The following is a 5,281-nucleotide window of genomic DNA, read 5'->3' as shown; positions in this document are numbered from 1 at the left end:
TTCACTGAGTTAAAGAGCTTTAGTTAAAAAAGCTTCTCTGAGTAAATATGAGAGTTATACTTTGGGGATCCATGAAACAGTAAAGAAATAAGGGAGCTGCATTTACAGTCCATAGCTCAACAGGCAACAGTTGCTATCTCAAGTCTGAAAAATTATCTCTGTGTTAACAAAACTAAAGGAAATTGACTTGGATTCAGCTTTGTTTGTAATCTACAATGACAAAGTGGGTTAAAATCCCTAGGAAAGCAAATGCTAAATCTAGTCCACTTCTCTGGGAACCCAGAACCATGCACCATGCAAATTCATGAAGATGCAATAGAGATGTAGGCTGCAGATGGTGTGGCTGTGGGGAGAAGAGGGTGCTGGTTGCAAGGAGGGTCCCTGAGCTACCCCACCAACAAAGAGCAAGTTAAGTCAGTAAGCAGGAGACAGGAGAGTATTTATTGTTAATAAAGGACAAGGAAGGAGGAGTGCTGAAAACTGCCCATAAAGCTTTCACAGTTACCAGGTAAACTTTGCCTCTGAGCCTTCCTGGTCTCTCAGTGCACACCTCTCTAGGTCTCAGGCCTTGGGTTGTCTCTTCTCTTGGGATGGAATGACAGGATTCTCCACTCTCAGACCAGGAGCTGGGTTGCAGTCCCCTGGGTCTCAACTGTGATCACCTCAGCAGGTCTGGTTTATGCAATTCCATTCCCCTGGGGCAATAACAGTGGTCATTAGTGACCAAACAGCCTACTTAAAGGAAAGAATCATTTATTTAGAACAAAAGCATTTCAGAGAACGTATATCTTAAAAACAATAAAGCCTATTGTGCACATACTTAATTCTTCCCTAAGGCTTACCATTCCCTGGATCTAGGAGACCCAATTCCTTCAGACTCCTCCACACAGCCCTGTCTGTGCCAGCTTGGCTGCTCACAAGCGACTCTTCTCCCCTTCAGGAAGTGCTTTTTAACTCTTCAGTCTCCATTTGCTCTCCAGCCTCCTAATTCTGGCAAAACAAGGTTTACAGGGTGTTGGAGACTCAGCATAGGTTCCTTGAAGCGAACAGCTTGACCCATTGTTTTTCTAGAGTGCACCTAGATCAGTGGCAACCTGCGGCCCGTCAGGGTAATCTGCTGGCAGGCCATGAGACAGTTTGTTTACATTGACTGTCCGCAGGCACGGCAGGCCGCAGCTCCCAGTGGCCGCGGTTCACCATTCCTGGCCAATGGGAGCTGCAGGAAACGGGGGCCAGCACGTTCCTGCGTCCCGCGCTGCTTCCTGCAGCTCCCATTGGCCGGGAACAGCAAACTACGGCCACTGGGAGCTGCAGCCTGCCGTGCCTGCAGACAGTCAATGTAAACAAACTGTCTTGCGGCCCGCCAACAGATTACCTTGATGTGCTGCATGCAGCCCGCGGGCCGCAGTTTGCCCACCAGTGACCTAGATGGTCTTCACTAGGAAGCCATTATGTTGCCTCCCTGTTTGTTCTTCCCACAGCCCCTACTGTATTCAATAAATATGCTACTACCCCACTATAAATTATACAGTCTCCCTCAATAACTATGCTACATATCACTATTCTCAAATGCTTACCTAGCAGGTCCAACAGTATTCATAACAGTGGTATGTATCAGCTCCACTTCTGTCACAGAATGACAGAGGCATCAGTAGTCCTTTACACAAGAGGATAAAGAGTTGCATTAAGGGACTATAGGTGGGAAGGTTTTACTGCGTGTGCCAGACATAATATAGTCTTTTATACTTGTGCTCAAAGGTTGGTTATTATTTCTGATAGATTATATGAATTCTTTAAATTATGGGGAGTTTACTTTCAAACATTTTTCATTATCAAAGCAAAACGCCTGCCAACCCTGAAAAGTAGTGTTATGTATCCACAATGCACAGGCTTTTAACCACAGTAGAGTTTGTTCCAGTCATGCTCCAGTTACTGAACTATTTCCTGTTTATTTTCCACTGTAACGCAAAACTAGGCACATAAGTAGTAGTTACCAACTTCTAGCTCAGGTCACGGGGGGACCTAATCATTTGGACCTTGTAATGGGGTTGCTACTCACCGCTGGCGTGCCACCTTGTGATTCATCTGGGGATTAGCTCACTATTGGTCAGACACCCCTTCCTGCGGTCACTCAGCCTGTTGTCTCCATCTCACCCTCCAGGTCCGGGTATTCTTCTTCTTTGTGACTCGACCCTCCGGCCTGGACACTTTAATTCTCCCCTTCCAGAAGGTCTGTCAGTGTTTCTCAGGACAAGCTGTTCCTCTGCCCTTCCAAGCAGTCCTCTGTTCTACATCCAAAGCTGTGCCACATACCCAGTGGCTGGTAGAGGAACCCAGGCCCACGAACTCACCTAGGTTCCAGCCCACACACCCTATGCTCCACAACTATGGTTCTACTGACTCCCAGACCTGGTTGTTACTTCCCTGGGCTCAGTCCTACCCCCTCTTTCTTTCCTCTGGCACCTCTGGGTTTAGCACCCACCCAAGCTTTCTCCGCTCCCTCTGGCTACTTCCCCCTCTGGCTTCGTGCCAGACCCTGTAATCTGTAACAAACCTCCCTCCTGTCAGGGAGTGACTGCAGATTATTTCCCCCTGCAGCCTCCATCTGGTCTCAGCTTCTTCGCTTTATAGAAGTCCCACCTGTTCCTGCCCAGGTGAACTTCATCCTTAATAAAACGTTATTGATCCCTGGCTCCCCTCCAGGATCAGTCTAGGTGGTTAATTGGCCTGTCTAGCCTACCTCCACCCCTTCAGGAATGTTGTAGAGTGAATACCCCCATCACAGACCCTTTCAATTTTCTGTTCACTTGCGAAGGCTATAGTGCAGACACTTTCATCTAGACCACTTCATTCATTACCTTTTCCTTGAATGCCAATTGAAACAGAATCCTGAAAGTCTCCATTTGGTATAGTATACACCAGGGATCGGCAAACTTTGGCACACGGCCCGTCAGGGAAATCCGCTGGCAGGCCAGGACGGTTTGTTTACAGGCAGCGTCTGCAGGTTCAGTCATTCTGCAGCTCCCATTGGCCTGGGACGGTGAAGCGCGGCCAATGGGAGCTGCGATTGGCCGAACCTGCGGACGCTGCAGGTAAGCAAACCATCCCGGCTCGCCAGCAGATTTCCTTGACGGGCCACATGCCAAAGTTTGCCGATCCCTGCTATACACTGATGTTTGTGAGAATGTGACATTTTCTCTCAGTGCAACACAGCATCTCCTCAAATGTAACAACCAAGTAATGTGACTCCAGACAGCAGTCCCCTATTTGGGCCTGAGCCTGCAAGATTCTGAGTACCTCCTGTGAGGTGCTGAGTCACCTTGCCTCTGATTGAACCGGAGACTGGTTCAGTATTTCATTGGACCACCTGTGGGAGACTGTACCAGGCTGCGGGAGGCCCTCACCAACTTATCTCAAGAACAACAGCATCTCCTGTGGACAATATTTAGCATGCACAGCTGAAATTGCTTCATAGGTCTTCATACCCTTTCTCTTCAGCAGGGCCAGTGCAAGGATATTTTGCACCCTAGGCAAAACTTCCACCTTGCGCCTCCCAACCCCACCCCTCCCCCCGGAGCATCGCTTATTATAAACTTTCAAAAATGAATACTTCATAATATGGCATTGTTCATTAGAATTAATACATATTTGGCTTGAAAATTTATTAATTTAATTATTTAGACTACATATTTTAATGAAAATAAATGAATAACCTGACAGGGTGTGGGGCTGGCTGGCTTCGGGCATGGGGGTAGGCAGGGGTTGGCTGAAGACAGGGTTGTGTGGGGCTGGCTGGCTTCGGGCAGGGGATGTGGAGCTGGTTGTAGATGGGATGTGGGGTTGGCTGGAGACAGGGGGGGTGTGGGGCTGGCTGGCTTCGGGCAGGGCAGGGGATGCGGAGCTGGTTGGAGATGGGGTGCGGGGTTGGCTGGAGACGGGGATGTGGGGCTGGCTGAGGGCAGGGTGGCGGGTACCAGGGCTGTCCCTAGATATTCTGGGCCCTACGCAGCGCTCCCCCAGGGATGGTGCCCCAGGCCTCCGGGGGGTCGGGGCTGGCTTGGAGGGCAGGGGGAACCACCCCCCAGCACTCACCGGCGGCGCAGCTGGGGCCGGGTCTCTGCACTTCCCGCCGCCGGTGAGTGCAGCCCCGGCCCTGCTGCAGAGCTCAGGGAGTGGGGGCAGGGCAGGGCCGAGCAGGGGCGGGGCCCTGGGGAAAAGCCAGAGCAGCAGGGAGCAGTGCAGCGCCCCCGGTGGCTGGAGGAGGAATGACATCACTTCCCGGCCGGCCGGAGCTGATCAAAGCCGCAGCGCCCCCTCGCACAGTGGCGGGAAGAGGGTTACACAAATCTTGGCGCCCTAGGCGGCTGCCTAATTTGCCTAGTGGCCCTGCTCTTCAGGCATGTGGATAAAATATGATAGGCATAGGGACAAATTCTGTGCTGAGGCTCACTAGAGGCTTGTACAGAATGTAATTCAGCCCCATACAGTTGCTGTGCTGGCCAACTGGGAAGATTTGCAAGCCTACTTCATTAACACCATTTTTATACCAGGCCCTATGTGTAGAGAAGCTGTACTGTGACAAGGTCGAGGTTGCTGTTGGTTGGTTAATCGCTATGATCTGTTTCGCTTATGGATAGAAGGAGGTTGTAAAGCGAGTTCAGGTATGTCTATACATGATGCAGTCACATCTTTGATTGCAGTGTAAATATATCCTCAGCATCCAGGTTCGGTTCCCATTCTGCCATCAACTTCCTGTGTGACCTTGGGCAAGTCACTGTGCGTCAGGTCCTCATCTGAAAATTGGGGCTGATAATCCTTCCTTTTGTCATCCCTTTGGTGGTCTTGTCCATTTGGACTGTAAACTCTTGGGTGTGTATGTTTAGAGCAAGTGGAAGCAGCTGCAGCCAATGACGTAGAGGCATGAAAGCGACTGGTTTCCACCCTGTGCACCAATACTGACATGGGGAAGGACATAAAAACATTTAGTATTTGTAAATGTCTCATGACTTTTAAGCCAATCTTCTGATTTTTGGTGGCGTGACTCCTGGTTTTTGACTGTATATCAGGGATCGGCAACCTTTGGCACACGGCCCGCCAGGATAAGCCCCCTGGTGGGCCAGGCCGGTTTATTTACCTGCCGCATCCGCTGGTTTGACCGATCACGGCTCCCACTGGCCGCGGTTCACCGCTGCAGGCCAATAGGGGCTGCTGTGGCCTGGAGCAGCAAATTGTGGCAGTGGGAGCTGCAATCGGCGGAACCTGCAGATGTGGCAGGTAAACT

General features: G+C 50.5%; 1 long non-coding RNA gene across 1 annotated transcript; it reads right to left on the bottom strand.

Annotated features, from left to right (window-relative positions):
- Positions 1-428: 428 nt before the first annotated feature.
- LOC135983934 (uncharacterized) lies at positions 429-2,951 on the bottom strand. Its single transcript, XR_010601795.1, has 3 exons — positions 1,578-2,951; positions 843-990; positions 429-695 (listed from the first exon to the last, which is right to left on the bottom strand). It is a non-coding gene; the product is annotated as an uncharacterized LOC135983934 (long non-coding RNA).
- Between the last annotated feature and the right edge of the window lie 2,330 nt (positions 2,952-5,281).

The sequence above is a fragment of the Chrysemys picta genome, chromosome 1 (genome assembly GCF_011386835.1).
Source record: "Chrysemys picta bellii isolate R12L10 chromosome 1, ASM1138683v2, whole genome shotgun sequence".
NCBI classification, from domain to species: Eukaryota; Metazoa; Chordata; order Testudines; family Emydidae; genus Chrysemys; species Chrysemys picta.
This window is presented reverse-complemented; position numbering and strand designations above follow the sequence as displayed.